Here is an 18,533-nt window from a genome sequence, read left to right on the forward strand (position 1 = left end):
GGTTTCTGTCTGAAGAGGATGTGCAGCAGGTAGTTTCTGATTTCTTCACGCAGCAGAAAACTGTGTTTACTCAACAGGTATCTCCCACCTGGTGCGTCGGTGGGATGGTTACCTCAATACTCACGGCGATTTTATCTTATTGGCACATCAATTCTGGACTGTGCGGCCTTCGAACGGCAACTTTTTGATCGCCCTCTTGTATTTAGTCACTCTTTCAAAGAGCACTCTGGTCCCACTTGTGACTCTGTACATGGTGTAGAACTGGAACCGGCGATCATTTGACCAACCAACGCCGAAGTAAGATATAGCAGTGAAATGTGTTTCCTCCACTTGGTTGCAAGGAATCGGTGCTGTAAGAAGGTAAACGTGAGACGGGGCAGCATGGCAGATAGGGCGTGCTGTTGACCACAACATGAATGGAGTCGCCCAGTTTGTTCATGCATCAACATGAAGTGTCCAACTGGTCTACAAGCAATGGTGTACCATTGGCAGCCATGCAACATCATGTAAGAACAGTGGCAGGAAAAAGATCCTAAGCGACAGGGCCGGAGACGAGTCGTCACGCTTTGTCAATCACAATCGGTTATAAATCAGAGAGGACTTGCTACTGTCAGTGAATGCAGGTCCATTTCAATCAGATTCCAAGCCAATTTTGCAAAGGGAAATGCGTGCAATGGACGTTTGGGGCCATGTAGGTAGCTATTGCTCACAGCGGCACATGCGGCTGCATATCTTCAGTGAGCCAAGCAACACAGAAGATGGACAGAAGCTGACTGGAGACGTGTAGTGTGATTCGAGGAGTCGCAGTTTCCCTCTTTTCGAATGATGAAAGGCGTCGAGTGCACCAACGGCCCAATGAGACTTAACCGGCAGCGTGTGGAGGGCGTAGTTCGGAACAGCGTGGTGAGGGGTGTTGCTTATACCGTGACTTGGGCCCACTCATTCGGGTTACCTGAACATGGACGTGGGAGTTTATTTCAGCACCCTCTGTGATGCAAGTATTAAACTTTCTTCTCCACTTTAATCATGAATATGCTATGGACACTCCCGTCTTCAAAGATAAAAGCTGTGTTCGCAGTCCTCAACACATACGTTGGTAATTCGACGAACACTCAGCTAACCTATTTCCCACTAAATCACCCGATCACAATCCCATAAAAAAAATTCTGAGTCTTTGGAACAGTGGCTCAAACCTAGCACTCGGGATCTCTGCAATTTGATAGCTCTACGGTATCTAATCAACACTGAAGGCTTAAAATGGATATGGCATAACTGAATAAGCTTGAACCGTCTTTCTTACTGGATTGAGGCCGTTATCAAGGCGAGAGAATATAATTAGCTGCAAAATCGATATCAGTAATTGTCGACTCCACGAAACGTTATCTATCTATGAATAGTTCTGCCCTCAACCTCTTTGAAAGCAGTATTACGTTTATTGATGTACTCTGCAGATCGTTCCGTTCCAACGGAGCTCAGAAGCAGTTCACTGGAGAGCAGGCTTCAGAATGGAGGAGTATTCCGGAATGCTCTCCGAATTTTATGATAAATGTTTATAGTAAGGGAACAAACAAATGAGAAACCACTGAAAATCATTTTCAGGGTTGCCGGCGGACGGATTCAAACCGCCTCGGTTCGAGAATCCAGCGAATGCTAGCTCAGCGGCTCAACATACAGAGCTACCCAAGGTCGTTAGAGAATTTGGAAAAACTGGTTGTTCTACATTATTTTAAAATAAAATGCATCACAACAAAAAATTGAATTCTGACATTGCATGTTTTTCCTTTAAATTGTGCATGTTCAATCATTTAATAGTACACGAATGCGTTCATATTTTAAGATTTAATTGTGCATGGAATTTCTGGTTTCAGTTATTATAACAATACATGAACGTAAATAGATTTTGGACGAAAGGGGGAGGGCGGGTTGAAGGGCGCTGTCGGCTCGGACGAATTCAAGTAGTCCGTTGAAAACAATCTAGAAAGGAACGAACTACGTTCCCAAAAATCTGCAGAAAGCTGTCCGATATTTGAAACGCGTATTCTTACGATTTTTTTAGCCAACCTGTTCGCTGCGGACTACATCTGTAGCAGATACACTTCCATCACCGTCATGAACATTCGTTCTCCCAATATAACCGATACCATTGATGCACATCCTCTCATCTTATGCGTTCATTCTAAGAAATTTATCACTGTGTTAAAGTTTCTTGAAGTTCTGTTGTAATTTTGTTGCAATATAAATAGTTATTACAACGCCGTTACTTGAATTTTTTGTGAACTTTGTTAACGATTACAGTTAACTGTGTGTTTTATGAATGAAACGGTTAGAGATAACAAGAAAAAATGCTGCTTAAAGTATATAGCTAACTTTGCCGCAGTATCTGTGATTGTGCGTCTCAAATTTTAAAATAAACATATCACTTAGTGCAAGTGTGACCACGACTTGCTTCATATCACACATTCGAAAGAGAAAAATGAGACACAACTCTGCGTATTGGGAGAATCAGGTTGCTACATTAAAGACATTCTGTCCATTGCTAGTATACATCACCGACTTACTAGAGACTGGAAAGAGTTATGGATCTTCTTGCAGCTACATAGCAATGTATGGCCCAAAATGCTCCAAATTTAGTCAGCGATTACATTTTTCACTGCAAACTTTTCGAAGTACGTGCAGTCGGTTACTTATTCGAAGTACCATAATAACTATGATCAGTGACGAAACAAGTTCCAGCTTATTATCAAGCTACAATGTGAGACTATAAGATGAGAAAGAATAAATTTTTATCTAATACACTACGTGATCAAAAGTATCCGGACACCCCCAAAAAATATAAGTTTTTCATATTAGGTGCATTGTGCTGCCACCTACTGCCAGGTACTTCATATGAGCGACCTCAGTAGTCAATAGACTTCGTGAGAGAGCAGAATGGAGCGCTCCGTGGAACTCACGGACTTCGAACGTGGTCAGGTGATTGGATGTCACTTGTATCGTACGTCCATACGCTAGATATCCACACTCCTAAACATCCCTAGGTCCACTGTTTCCGATGTGATAGTGAAGTGGAAACGTGAAGGGACACGTACAGCACAAAAGCGTACAGGCCGACCTCGTCTGTTGACTGACAGAGACCACCGACTGCTGAAGAGGGGCGTAATGTGTAATAGCACTCCGTCTTCAGGCCACAAGTGGCCCATCGGGACCATCCAACCGCCGTGTCCTCCTCAGATGAGGATGCGTATAGGAGGGGCGTGTGGTCAGCACACCGCTCTCCCTGTCATGATGGTTTTCTTTGACCGAAGCCGCTACTATTCGGTCGAGTAGCTCCTCAGTTGGCATCAAGAGGCTGAGTGCACCCCGAAAACGGAACAGCGCTTGGCGGCCCGGACGGTCACCCATCCAAGTGCCGGCCACGCCCGACAGCGCTTAACTTCGGTGATCTGACGGGAACCGGTGTATCCACTGCGGCAAGGCCGTTGCCGTAATGTGTAATAGGCAGACATCTACCCAGACTATCACACAGGAATTCCAAACTGCATCAGGATCCACTGCAATTACTATGACAGTTAGGCGGGAGGTGAAAAAACTTGGATTTGATGGTCGAGAGGCTGTTCATAAGCCACACATCACGCCGGTAAATGCCAAACGACGCTTCACTTGGTGTAAGGGGCGTAAACATTGGACGATTGAACAGTGGAAAAACGTTGTGCTCCTCACTTGGTGTAAGGATAGTAAACATTGGACGATTGAACAGTGGAAAAACGTTGTGTGGAGTGACGAATCACTGTACGCAATGTGGAGATTCGATGGCAGGGTGCGGGTATGGCGAATGCCCGATGATCGCCATGCGGCAGCGTGTATAGTGCCAACAGTAAAATTCGGAGGCGATGGTGTTATGGTGTGGTCGTGTTTTTCATGGAGGGGGCTTGCACCTCGTGTTTTGTATGGCACTATCACAGTACATGCCTACATTCATGTTTTAAACACCTCCTTGCTTCCCACTGTTGAAGAGCAATTGGGGGATGGCGATTGCATCTTTCAACACTATCGAGCACCTGTTCATAATGCACGGCCTGTGGCGGAGTGGTTACACGACAATAACATCCCTGTAATGGACTGGCCTGCACAGAGTCCTGACCTGAATCCTATCTAACACCTTTGGAATGTTTCGGAACGCCGACTTCGTGCCAGGCCTCCCCGACCGACATCGATACGTCTCTTCAGCGCAGCACTCCGTGAAGAATGGACTGCCATTCCGCAAGAAACCTTCCAGCACCTGTTTGAAAGTATGCCTGCGAGAGTGGAAGCTGTCATCAAGGCTAAGGGTGGGCCAACACCATATTGGATTCCAGTATTACCGATGGAGGGCGCCAAGAACTTGGAAGTCATTTTCAGCCAGATGGCCGGACACTTTTGATCTCATAGTGTAGTATCCTCAAAACGTAATGAGAGTGACTGTATAGCGGAGAACGCAACACAAATTCAGAATCGTTATTTTTTTATGTGAAAAGTAAAAATTTTACCGAGAAATTAACTATGGAAACTATGTAGCTTTGCTTCATATACTTAAAACAGTTTTTTTTTTTAGGCGTAGCAGACGAGTCGATTTTTGTGTGTGCACATTCCTTTCCACAGCCCGCCGCGCAGGCATAGGACTCGGCCCGTCGCCACAGTAAGTGGTTATTTTCTAGCATTTCAGGTGCCATAACGTATCTCTTCAACCATAACACACACACCCCCTGCCCCGCCACCCCACCCCAGCCAGGAAAATCAGAAGTTTTTGAAAACTTGTAATAAAACTTTCAGAAATATTTTTTACAAAATACTACTCTGAAATTTACGTGAAATTTACGTGAAATTTAAGTTTTTAAAACATTCTATAACTTCTCAGAATCTAAACAATAAAACCAAAAATGTAATACACTCGTAAACAATAGGTGCTTAGGCCCCTGTAGCAGTGTCACTTTTCTTCCTAGTTCTGCTCTTTACGTGTTGGCACAAGACCGTACTCCACATGACTATGACGTCATGTTTTCAACTGCTGCCAGCCGCAACTTTCAAACAGTTATGCATTATAGCATCTGGTGAACGTGTACGTGTGTCCAACATCAATTAATAGAGCATCTAGCGATGAGTGGCGATGAAAATACTCCTGGGCTGCCGGGATCACATACAGTTCCAGCTTCCTGAACAGTTAGACATCAGGCACCACTGGATTGATTGATTTTCGTACTTATTATACCAAGTAAGCAAGGCAGTCGACGCAGAGATTACCGATATGTACCGATCGCAATATCAGAACGAAACTGTTTTTCGTCGGTGTACCACACACACACACACACACACACACACACACACACACACGAAACCTCGCCCCACGGCCCTGCCCATCGCACGTCGTTGGTCCTCCGTTGTCACGTTCATAGGTACCGGCACAGTGGCAAATTATAGTTACGTTGCGATTTAAGAACATGTACTGTTTTAAATCTCCGGTGCCAAATTGCCCCAGTGAGTTAAAGAAAAAAAACCTGGGAACTACCGTAATGCCGTTCCAGCGAATTTAGCACTGGCCGCATTGCGTGTACTGTTGTGTGAAAACATTCCACTCGTATGTCCCCAGCCTTAATCAACCAGGAAGTTGAAAGAAATCATCTGTCATCAGTACAGTGTTACAAAATGGTTCAAATGGCTCTGAGCACTATGGGACTTAACTTCTCAGGTCATCAGTCCCCTAGAACTTAGAACTACTTAAACCTAACTAACCCAAGGACATCACACACATCCGTGCCTGCGGCAGGATTCGAACCTGCGACCGTAGCGGTCGCGCGGTTCCAGACTGCAGCGCCTAGACTTCTCAGGTCATCAGTCCCCTAGAACTTAGAACTACTTAAACCTAACTAACCCAAGGACATCACACACATCCATGCCTGCGGCAGGATTCGAACCTGCGGCCGTAGCGGTCGCGCGGTTCCAGACTGCAGCTCCTAGAACCGCTCGTCCACCACGGCCGGCTACAGTGTAACAGCCTACTTACGTGCCTGGGCAATGAGAAAAGTAAGATGCCTGAAAGTATAAATCTGTGTAAGTCTGCCTTAATTACCAGATTTGTTACCCTGTCTGAAACACACCTGTTCTTACATCTGATGAAATTCGCGACTCCAATTATTGTTTTTTTTTTAATTTTTTTCGTCTGTAGAGGGTTTCGCAGCGGTATATGAGTATTTTACAACCGTCCAGAATCGCACTCAGGGATTGTCCTTACACGCTGAACTAAGTATATTTCCTGAAAGGGGGATTGCGGAAAAAGAAGTGTTGTTATTAAGCTTAACTTCAGAGCCTTCCTGCGCCGCGCCTAAGCAATCCCACGTTGCCGCCATATTGTCGTTGGCAGGAGTAAGGCGCGTGGGGACAGGCATCTCGAATGTGGGTGATCCCTGGAGGAAGCCAGCGCAGGCGACGTGCGACGGGGCGCTGGCGGGCCCGGTCGCGCCCGCTGGTCGATGAGGCGGGGGCGCCGCGCCGCACGCGCTATCTGCACGTGCCCGCCGCTGCAACGTGACCCCACCAGCTGCTCCGTGGCCGCCAGCACAGAGCCACGCTCCCTACAGCTACTGCTGGTCCGAATACGTTGTTGTTGTTGTTGTTGTTGTTGTTGTTGTTGTGGTCTTCAGTTCGAAGACTGATTTGATGCATTTCTCCACGCTACTCTATCGTCTGTGAGCCTCTTCACCTTCAAATAACTGCTGCAACCTGTATAGCTCTGAATCTGCTTACTGTATTCACCTCTTGGTCTCCCTCTACGATTTTTACCCTCCGCGCTGCCCACCAATACTAAATTGGTGATGCCTTCGTCTCAGAATGTGTCTTGTCAACCGATTCCTTCTTTCGGTCAAGTTATCTCACAAATGTACTGTCTCTCCAATTTTATTCTGTACCTCCTCATTAGTTACGTGATCGACCCATCTAATCTTCGGCACTAACCTGTAGCGCCTCACTTAGGAAGCTTCTATTTTCTTCTTGTCTGAACTTTGTCATCCATGTTTCACTTGCATAAGTGGCTACACTCCATACAAATACTTCCTGAAAAAGCTTCCTGATACTTAAATCTATGCCGAGTTTAACAAATTTCTGTTTTTGAGAAACACCTTTCGTACCATTGCCAGTCTACATTTTATATCCTCTCTACTTTGGCCGTCGTCTGTTATTTTGCTGCCCAAATAGCAAAACTCACTTACCCCTCTGTCTCGTTGCCTAATCTGAGTCCCTTAACATCGCCTGATTTAATTCGACTACAGTCCGCCTCGATAGCTGAGTGGTCAGCGCGGCGGAATGCCATGCAAAGAGGCCCGGGTTCGATTTCCGGTTGGGTCGGAGATTTTCTCCGCTCAGGGACTGGGTGTTGTGTTGTCTTCATAATCATCTCATCCCCATGGACACGCAAGTTGCCGAAGTGGAGTCAATTAAAAATACTTGCACCAGGCGACCGGTCTACCCGACGGGAGTCCCTAGCCACACGACATTTCATTTCATTCGAACTATATCCCGTTATCCTTGTTTTGCTTTTGTTGATGTTCATCTTATAGCCACATTCCAAGATAGTGCCTATTTCGGTAAAGTGCTCCTTCAAATACTTTGCTGTCTCTGGCAGAATTACAATGTCACCTGCCAACCTCAGAGTTTTTATTTCTTCTTCCAGAATTTCAATTCCAACTCCAAATTTTTCTTTTCCATTACTGATTGTCCAATGTACAGATTGAATAACAACGTGGATAGGCTACAGCCCTTCCTCACTCCCTTTTCAACCACTGCCTCTCTTTCATGCCCCACGATTCTTATTACTGCCGTCTGGTTCCTGTACAAGTTGAAAATAACTTGTCGCTCCCTGTATTTCACCCCTGCTACCTTCACAATTTCCAAGATTTCAGTCAACACTGGTCTACAAATGCTGTCAATTTAGGTAGGACTTTCCGTAACCTACCTTCTAAGAGAAGTCGTAGGATCAGTATTGTCTCGTGTGTTCCCACATTGAAGTTTATCTCCCTTGTTGCCCTCCGTTGGCGTTCGTCGCAGCCTGATACCTACGTAGCATGCTTCGTATAAGTCTGCGGATGTCCCCCTATGGTATTCGTCCCTATTCTTCGATTAGAGGGCATGAGAGTTATTCGAGAGTCTGATGGAACAGGACTACCACGAACACTTCTGTCAAGAGTTTCCCACTTAAACACGATGAGGTTTCAGGTCTGGTCTCACTACCGGCCATTCCATTACTTCAGTATTTAGGATTCGCAAGACATCGCTGGTGACGCCCGCCATATGGGCCCTGGCATTCTCGTGTATGAGAAGGAATCCATGGCCACCACGGTACGCAGCAACCATTACATAATCAAACAGGAACTGTTCGATGTGCTGCCTGGCGGTATGGCGACCTTGGACGACGACAACATCAGTATGTCTGTCAACACTGAAACTTCCCCACAGCATCACAGAACCTTGGAAATCTGTCGATTTCCTGGATAACATTTGACAGGTACCGCTCACCACGGATCTCTTCACACGAGCACGGCCATCACCGTGCATCAGAGGATATCTGGACTCGCCTGCGACTAACACGTTTCACCAGTGACGAAGATGCCAGTTGACACGGGAACGACAGAACTGGAGGCGAGCTGCAAGATGATGTCGTGACGAAGGGGGTACTAGAACAGGACATCTGGGTCGTAAGGTCCTTTCTCGTAACGTGTTCCTTAGTCTGATCGGCCACAGCGGCCCCACTGGTCCTTTCGAGATCGTCTTGCACTGCTCTGGTGGTATCCGTACGACGCCGCAGTGCAGAGACAGCAATATATTGGTCTTCACGTGGGGTTTTAATGCATCGGCGACCTTGTATGGCTCGCCTTGGGTATTGACCGTCGCCCTGTAGCCGCTACAGTGTAGCGTGTCCACAACCACTGGATGACACGTGGAGTGGCAGTGCCATCTGCAGTAACACGACGGGAAGTCCATCCTCTTTGGATAAAACAGACAGCCCCCTGCAACTTGCACTGCATTAAGATGTCGCATTGCATGTGCTTGGGTTACAACGTCCACAAATGACAACCGCCTTCTGTGTACTTCACTAGAAAATACAGGGACGTCGGTACTCTCGTTTCCTTCTGAGGGATCACCTCACATTTTAATGCATACACAGCTAATAGATGCCAAAAGATTTTAATTGTTGGCTACATTTAGAGCGAAGGTCTCAAGCTATGCACTAAGACCACAGATACCGCCCGTATCAAAATAGTGTTAACATACCGGACGTCGATAGACTTGTTCCCGTAACAACGTAATTTTAATAACAGTTTATATATTATGGCCATTCAATTTCGGCAGCGTCCTAGCATGTCCTGTAAATTTGATATCAGATGGGCCGGTGGAGGTACATGCGAGTATCAATAATGTCTCTGCAGGAATGATGAGAAATATACAGCGTGTTTATAAATGAATATCGGGGTTTTAACGCTTTATAATATTTATTACATTAAACTTACAAGTATAAATGATATCTCAAATGAAAGAGCAACTGAAACAGTTTTACCAAGAACTTTATAAATGTTCAATGAGAGCACTGGCAGAGCGAAGTACGCGATTGGTTGAACTTCATTGTACCCAAGCGCTGGATAGGCCGCAAGGGGGCCAATGACAGGGCTTGCTTTGCATGGCCTCCACCTTCACCCGACCTAACTTCATGCGATTTTTTGCTTTGTGGCTTCATCAAGGATTGTGTGTACGTGCCTCCGCTACTAGCAGACCTCCCTGAATTAAGAAACCGGATTGAAGCAGCTGTTGGCTACAATCACTGAAGACACACTTATCAACGTTTGGGAAGAACTCGGCTATAGACTTGATGTGTGCCGTGTGACAAATAGCCGGCCGCAGTGGCCGAGCGGTTCTAGGCGCTTCAGTCCGGAACCGCGCGACCGCTACGGTCGCAGGTTCGAATCCTGCCCCGGGCATGGATGTGTGTGATGTCCTTAGGTTAGTTAGGTTTAAGTAATTCTAAGTTCTAGGGGACTGATGACCTCAGAAGTTAAGTCCCATAGTGCTCAGAGCCATTTTGTGTGACAAATGGTGCCCACATTGAACCTCCCCCCTGCGGGTCCGGGGATTAGAATAGGCCCGAGGTATTCCTGCCTGTCGTAAGAGGCGACTAAAAGGAGTCCATCCCCCTCACGGGGGTAGTTAGCGCCTGCGTCCGGAGACGGACGGTTTCACGACCTATAATCGTGGTCTTTTTGGTTTTTCCTTCTCGTTTCTTCCTTCCTTTTGTTGGTTCCTTTCTTTGCTCTTCTCCACTTCACTGTCTTCCTTACTTTTTCCCTTGACTTCTCCTTGCCTTCTCCTTGCCTTCTTCTCCTTGCCTTCTCCTTGCCTCCTTCTCCTTGCTTTCTCATTGCCTTCTTCTCCTTGCCTTCTCTGGTCTCCGCCTCGGCGTTTGAGACAGTCTGTCCTCTTTCTCCCTCTCTCTTCTTTTTCCTCTTCTTCCTTCCTCCCTGTGCGTGTCTGAAGGCCGACCCACGCGTTCGCACGCGTAGCCGGTGACGGGGTAACGCGTAAGTCCCCGCCCTGGGTAGACATGTAAGGCACGCGCGTACCCCCTGGTAAAGGCCAGGCCCGGGGAGGGGTGATTGCCTGAGCTGATACCTTCTGACCATGCCGATTGGTCCCTCCGTCTGTTTCTCGGGAGGTGTGACCTGAGGTGTAAACATTCACCTAAGGCGGGAGTGCCCTCTGAGAGGGTCCCCACAAGGAAGGAGCGCGCCATCGGAGACGCTGGCAATCATGGGGGATTCCTCCGCAATGGATTCTCCTCCATCGCTTTCGACGTCGACCCACAAACGGAAACGTGACCAGCCAACTGTGACAAAAATACTACCGCCTGCCCCACAGTTCCTCGTAGTTTCTCGATCTGAGGACGGAAAGGATTTTTCCTCTGTCAACCCTTTCGTTATCCAGAAGGGCGTAGATGCCATAGCCGGATCTGTCAAATCTTGTACCAGGTTGCGTAACGGTACCTTATTACTAGAAACTGAGAGCGCCTTTCAGGCACAAAAACTGCTTCGGGCCACACTCCTGTACACATTCCCTGTCCGGGTGGAGGCTCACCGAACTTTGAATTCGTCTCGTGGTGTGGTCTACACTAGATCCCTCGACGGTTTGACTGACGAGGAGATTCAATCTTTCCTCGCTGAGCAGGGCGTGACGGCTGTCCATCGGGTCATGAAAAAGGTCAACAATGACCTTGTACCGACCCGGACACTTTTCTTAACCTTCGATAGTGTTAAGCTGCCATCGCGCATCAAGGCGGGCTACGAGGTTATTTCTGTTCGCCCCTATGTCCCGACACCTACGCGCTGCTACCAGTGTCAGCGTTTCAATCACACTCGACAGTCTTGTTCCAATGCGGCTAAATGTGTCACTTGTGGCAGGGATGCCCATGAGGGTGACTGTCCACCTCCGTCTCCTCGTTGTGTGAACTGTCAGGGTGACCATGCCGCATCCTCCCGCGACTGTCCTGTCTATAAGGAAGAACGCTGTCTCCAGGAAATTCGAGTCAAAGAGAAAGTGTCCACCTCGGCTGCTCGCAAGCTATTAGCTAGTAGGAAGCCCACGCTGCTCCCAGCGGGGAAATACAGCACTGTCCTCGCCTCTCCTCGGACTACCCGGGAGGTGGCAACCCAGACATGCGATCTGACCTTCAGCACCACGGTCGTCCGTTCGGCCAGTGCTAAGATCGCGCGGTCGACGTCTCCTCTTCGTCCCATCACCCCACAGACACCAGCCCCTTCATCAGCTTCTGCTAAGACGAAGACCCAGAAGTCAGATGCACGGGCCTTCAAGAAGGAACCATCCCGTGCAGACTTCCTACGTACCTCGACCTCCCAGCCTTCGTCCGGTACTTCCACCAAACGACCATCCAAGAAGGCTAATAGGAAGCACAGTTCTCCTTCTCCGCCACGGCGCATTTCTTCTCCTGCGCCACCCTGCGGTTGCCGCCCCAGGCCGTCATCCCTTTCGCCTGGCCGCACCGCTGGTAGCCGAACATCTGGCCGTTCACCGGCGGAGGAAGCTCCCCCTCCCGGCCATCTTCCCAAGATGGCCGATGAACCTATAGAACCAATGGACGATGACTGTCCGCCTACTGATAGCGGCGGCAGTGCACGCTCGAAGCCAGGCCCTCAGCGGCCTTCGAGGTGACCCCTTCTCTCATCTTCCTTTTCTTCCGATGGCACTTATTAACTGGAATATTCGCAGCGTTCGCTCCAACCGAGAGGACTTGAAGTTGCTGCTCCGCTCGCATCGTCCGCTCGTCGTAGCCCTCCAGGAAACGAAGCTACGCCCATGCGATCAAATTGCCTTGGCACACTACACCTCTGTGCGTTTTGACCTACCCCCTGTGGTAGGTATCCCAGCTCATGGAGGGGTTATGTTGCTGGTCCGGGATGATATTTACTACGATCCCATCACGTTGCACACCGGCCTGCAGGCAGTTGCCATCCGCATTACTCTCCCCACTTTTACGTTTTCCTTTTGTACCGTTTACGCTCCATCGTCATCTGCCGTTACCAGGGCAGACATGACGCAACTTGTTGCTCAGCTACCTGCACCATTTTTGTTAACTGGAGACTTCAATGCCCACCATCCTCTTTGGGGCTCTCCAGCATCCTGCCCGAGGGGCTCCTTGTTAGCAGACCTTTTCAACCAGCTCAATCTTGTCTGCCTCAATACTGGCGCCCCTACTTTTCTTTCGGACACATCTCATACCTATTCCCATTTAGACCTCTCTATATGTACTCCCCAACTTGCTCGCCGGTTTGAGTGGTATGCCCTTGCTGATACATATTCGAGCGACCACTTCCCGTGTATTATCCATCTCCTGCAGCATACTCCCTCTCCGTGCTCCTCTCGTTGGACCATCTCCAAGGCAGACTGGGGGCTCTTCTCTTCCAGGGCGACCTTTCAGGATCAAACCTTCACAAGCTGCGATCGTCAGGTCGCACACCTCACGGAAGTCATTCTCGCTGCTGCTGAATATTCCATCCCTCACCCTACCTCTTCTCCACGTCGCGTACCGGTCCCCTGGTGGACCGCAGCATGTAGGGACGCTATACGTGCTCGTCGACGTGCTTTACGCACCTTTCAACGCCACCCTACAGTGGCGAATTGTATTAATTATAAACGATTACGTGCTCAGTGTCGTCGTATTATTAAAGAAAGCAAGAAAGCCAGCTGGGCTGCTTTCACCAGCACCTTCAACAGTTCTACTCCTTCTTCTGTTGTCTGGGGTAGCCTGCGCCGGCTATCTGGCACTAAGGTCCACTCCCCAATTTCTGGCTTGAAGGTCGCGAATGAAGTCCTTGTGGCCCCTGAGGCTGTCTCCAATGCCTTCGGCCGCTTTTTCGCCGAGGTTTCGAGCTCCGCTCATTACCACCCTGCCTTCCTCCCCCGCAAACAGGCCGAGGAGGCTAGGCCACGTGACTTCCGCTCCTCGAATTGTGAAAGTTATAATGCCCCATTCACCATGCGGGAACTCGAAACCGCACTTGGCCGATCACGGTCCTCCGCTCCAGGGCCTGATTCTATTCATATTCAGATGCTGAAGAACCTTTCTCCTGCGGGTAAAGGTTTTCTTCTTCGTACATACAATCGCATCTGGATTGAGGGACATGTTCCCGCATGCTGGCGCGAGTCTATTGTTGTCCCGATTCCTAAGCCGGGGAAGGACAAGCACTTGCCCTCCAGTTATCGACCCATCTCGCTTACCAGCTGTGTCTGTAAAGTGATGGAGCGAATGGTTAACTCTCGATTGGTTTGGCTGCTCGAGTCTCGACGCCTACTTACCAATGTACAATGTGGATTTCGAAGGCGCCGCTCTGCTGTCGACCATCTGGTTACCTTGTCGACCTTCATCATGAATAACTTCTTGCGGAAGCGCCCGACCGCGGCTGTGTTCTTTGATTTGGAGAAGGCTTACGACACCTGTTGGAGGGCGGGCATTCTCCGCACCATGCATACGTGGGGCTTTCGCGGTCGCCTCCCTCTTTTTATTCGTTCCTTTTTAATGGATCGACAGTTTCGGGTACGTGTGGGTTCTGTCCTGTCCGACACCTTTCGCCAGGAGAATGGGGTGCCACAGGGCTCAGTTTTGAGCGTCGCTCTCTTCGCCATCGCGATCAATCCAATAATGGATTGCCTCCCAGCTGATGTATCAGGCTCCCTTTTCGTGGACGATTTTACCATCTATTGCAGCGCGCAGTGTCCACGTGTCTTGGAGCGCTGTCTTCAGCGTTCTCTTGACCGTCTTTACTCCTGGAGTGTCGCCAATGGCTTCCGTTTCTCTGCCGAGAAGACGGTCTGTATTAACTTCTGGCGCTACAAAGAGTTTCTCCCACCGTCCTTACGACTCGGTCCCGTTGCTCTCCCACTCGTGGAGACAATCAAATTTTTAGGCCTTACCTTTGACAGGAAACTTAGCTGGTCTCCACATGTGTCATATTTGGCCGCCCGTTGTACCCGTTCTTTAAATGTCCTCCGTGTTCTCAGTGGTATGTCGTGGGGAGCGGATCGAACCGTCCTACTTCGTCTATATCGGTCGATCGTCCGCTCCAAGCTGGATTATGGGAGCTTCGTATACTCCTCTGCACGGCCATCCATCTTACGCCGCCTCAACTCCATACAACATCGGGGTTTACGACTTGCGATCGGAGCATTTTATACCAGTCCCGTAGAGAGTCTTCATGCTGACGCTGGCGAATTGCCACTCACCTACCGGCGCGATATACTGCTTTGTCGGTATGCCTGTCGGCTACTGTCAATGCCCGACCATCCTTCTTATCGTTCCTTTTTTGACGACTCTCTTGACCTTCAATACGGGTTGTATGTCTCTGCCTTGCTACCCCCTGGAGTTCGCTTTCGTCGCCTCCTTCAACACCTTCATTTTTCACTCCCTGCAACCTTTCGAGTGGGCGAGAGCCGCACGCCACCTTGGCTCCAGGCTCAGGTCCGCGTTCACCTCGACCTCAGCTCGCTCCCAAAAGAGGTCACCCCCGGTTCGGTCTACCACTCCCGTTTTTTGGAACTTCGTTCGAAGTTCAACAACATGACTTTCATTTATACAGATGGCTCTAAGACCAATGACGGGGTCGGGTGTTCCTTTATTGTCGGGGCACAAAGTTTCCAATACCGGCTCCATGGCCATTGTTCGGTCTTCACAGCTGAGCTCTTTGCCCTCTACCAGGCTGTTCTGTACATCTGCCGCCACCGACATTCTGCTTATGTCATCTGCTCAGATTCCCTGAGCGCCATCCAGAGCCTCAGTGATCCGTACCCGGTTCACCCTTTCGTACACCGGATCCAACGCTCTCTTCAGCAGCTGGTGGACGTCGGTACGCCGGTTAGCTTTATGTGGGTTCCTGGCCATGTCGGTATCCCTGGGAACGAAGCTGCAGATGCCGCGGCCAAGGCTGCGGTCCTCCAGCCTCGGACAGCTTCTTGTTGTGTCCCTTCGTCCGATTTTAGCAGGGTCATTTGTCGGCGCGTTGTGTCGCTGTGGCATGCCGATTGGGCTGCACTTACCGACAACAAGCTTCGGGCCTTAAAACCTCTTCCCGTGGCTTGGACGTCCTCCTCACGCCCTTCTCGGCGGGAGGAGGTCGTTTTAGCAAGGTTAAGAATTGGACACTGCCGGTTCAGCCATCGCCATCTGCTGACGGCTGCGCCGGCGCCGTTCTGCCCATGTGGGCACTTGCTGACAGTTCGTCACATTTTAATGTCCTGTCCCAATCTTAAAACACTGCGCCTCGATCTTAACCTGCCTACTACTTTAGATGCCATTTTAGCGGATGACCCACGAGCAGCTGCTCGTGTTCTTTGTTTTATCAATTTGACAAACCTCGCTAAGGACATTTGATGATGTTTTTTAATCCTATGCCTGTCAGTCTGTCTTTTATTGTGTTTTCCCTTTTAGTTGTTGTTGTCAACTTGTGCCTCGCGGTGCATTCTTAGAGTAGTCAGGGCGCTAATGACCATTGAAGTTGTGCGCCCGAAAACCACAAAAAAAAAAAAAAAAAAAAAAAAACATTGAACCTTTATAAGGTTCTTTCGAAAAATGTTGTGAGTTGCTCTTTCATTTGACATATCATTTATAACTGTAAGTTAAATATAGTAAATATTATAAAGCGTTAAAACCACGATATTCATTTATAAACACCCTGTACTGTAATGCTATAAGTTCATAACTACTGTCTCAAGGCTGATGACAGAATTACTCCAAGCAAAAGAAAGAAATAGCGCCTTGTATGAGTAAGTGAAGCAGGCAAAAAGGAATACAAACGTCTTAAAAATGAGATGGACAGGAAGTGCAAAATGGCTAAGCAGGGATGGCTAGAGGACAAATGTAAGGATGTAGAGGCTTATCTCACGAGGGGTAAGATATATACTGTCTACAGGAAAATTAAAGAGACCTTTGGAGAAAAGAGAACCACTTGTATGAATATCAAGAGCTCAGATGGAAACCCAGTTCTAAGCAAAGAAGGGAAAGCAGGAAGGTGGAAGGAGTATATAGAGGGTCTATACAGTGGCTATGTTCTTGAGGACAACATTATGGAAATGGAAGAGGAGGTAGATGAAGATGAAATGGGAGATATGATACTGCTTGAAGAGTTTGACAGAACACTGAAAGACCTGAGTCGAAACAAGGCCCACGGAGTAGACAACGTTCCAATGGAACTACTGCCAGTCCTGACAAAACTTTACCATCTGGTGAGCAAGATGTATGAGACAGGCGAAATACCCTCAGACTTCAAGAAGAATATAATAATTCCAATCCCAAAGAAAGCAGGTGTTGACAATTGTGAAAATTACCGAACTATCAGTGTAATAAGTCACAGCTGCAAAGTACTAACGCGAATTCTTTACAGACGAATGGAAAAACGGGTAGAAGCCGACCTCAGGGAAGATCAGTTTGGATTTCGTAGAAATATTGGAACACGTGAGGCAATACTGACCCTACGACTTACCTTGGAAAATAGATGAAGGAAAGGCAAAACTACGTTTCTAGCATTTGTAGACTAGAAAAAGCTTTTGACAATGTTGACTGGAATACTCTCTTTCAAATTCTGAAGGTGGCAGGGGTAAAATACAGGGAGCGAAAGGCCATTTACAATTTGTACAGAAACCAGATGGCAGTTATAAAGAGTCGAGGGGCATGAAAGGGAAGCAGTGGTTGGGAAAGGAGTGAGACAGGGTTGTAGCCTCTCCCCGATGTTATTCAATCTGTATATTGAGCAAGCAGTAAAGGAAACATTAGAAAAATTCGGAGTAGGTATTAAAATCCGTGGAGAAGAAATAAAAACTTTGAGGTTCACCGATGCCATTGTAATTCTGTCAGAGACAGCAAAGGACTTGGAAGAGCAGTTGAACGGAATGGACAGTGTCTTGTAAGGAGGGTACAAGATGAACATCAACGAAAGCAAAACAGGATAATGGAATGTAGTCGAATTAAGTCGGGTGATGCTGAGGGAATTAGATTAGGAAATGAGACACTTAAAGTAGTAAAGGAGTTTTGCTATTTAGGGAGTAAAATAACTGATGATAGTCGAAGTAGAGAGGATATAAAATGTAGACGCAATGGCAAGGAAAGCGTTTCTGAAGAAGAGAAATTTGTTAACATCAAGTATAGATTTAAGTGTCAGGAAGTCGTTTCTGAAAGTATTTGTATGGAGTGTAGCCATGTATGGAAGTGAAACGTGGACGATAACCAGTTTTGACAAGAAGAGAATAGAAGCTTTCGAAATGTGGTGCTACAGAAGAATGCTGAAGATTAGATGGGTAGATCACATAACTAATGAGGAAGTATTGAATAGAATTGGGGAGAAGAGGAGTTGTGGCACAACTTGACCAGAAGAAGGGATTGGTTGGTAGGACATGTTCTGAGGCATCAAAGGATCACCAATTTAGTACTGGAGGGCAGCGTGGAGGTTAAAAATCGTAGAGGGAGACCAAGAGATGAATACACTAAGCAGATTCAGAAGGATGTAGGTTGCAGTAGGTACTGGGAGATGAAGAAGCTTGCACAGGATAGAGTAGCATCGAGAGCTGCATCAAACCAGTCTCAGGACTGAACACAACAACAACAACAACAACAACAACAACAGAATAGAAGTGAAATGAAGATTTTTAAAACTTACATATCTTTTTGGAAGGGGGATCGAGAGAAAAATGGAAGGAAGATAAAGGATGAAAGCCTCGTCGGCGCCGAGAGCATGGAGACAGAGCACAGTATCGAAGCGGGGTAAGATGTGGAAGAAAATTGGCCATGCCCCTCCATTGGAACTGTCGTCCTCCTGGCCGCAGGCACACTAGAGAGAGATTTTTGATCTATAGGGTTCCGACGAGGGAGGTAACAAAGTGTTGAATGCATTGAAAAAAATACATCCAGAAAATATAACTTACTGTAGCTACCACACAAAAGAAATCTGTTACGGATAAAATCC

General features: G+C 47.9%; 1 protein-coding gene and 1 pseudogene across 4 annotated transcripts in view; one reads left to right on the forward strand and one right to left on the reverse strand.

Annotated features, from left to right (window-relative positions):
* Positions 1-18,533, forward strand: part of LOC126252329 (E3 ubiquitin-protein ligase RNF19A-like) — a 419,730-nt gene that overhangs the window by 89,467 nt on the left and 311,730 nt on the right. Inside the window, exon 1 of one of the 4 annotated variants that reach the window (XM_049953243.1) lies at positions 1,666-1,685. The exons of the other annotated variants lie outside the window; for them this stretch is intronic. The gene's annotated coding sequence lies outside the window, so the exon portion shown is untranslated. Of the gene's footprint in view, positions 1-1,665; positions 1,686-18,533 lie in introns of those variants that run through there. 4 annotated transcript variants of the gene reach the window in all.
* LOC126206363 (5S ribosomal RNA) lies at positions 3,364-3,481 on the reverse strand (annotated as a pseudogene).

This window comes from Schistocerca nitens, chromosome 1 (genome assembly GCF_023898315.1).
Source record: "Schistocerca nitens isolate TAMUIC-IGC-003100 chromosome 1, iqSchNite1.1, whole genome shotgun sequence".
Classification (NCBI taxonomy): domain Eukaryota; kingdom Metazoa; phylum Arthropoda; class Insecta; order Orthoptera; family Acrididae; genus Schistocerca; species Schistocerca nitens.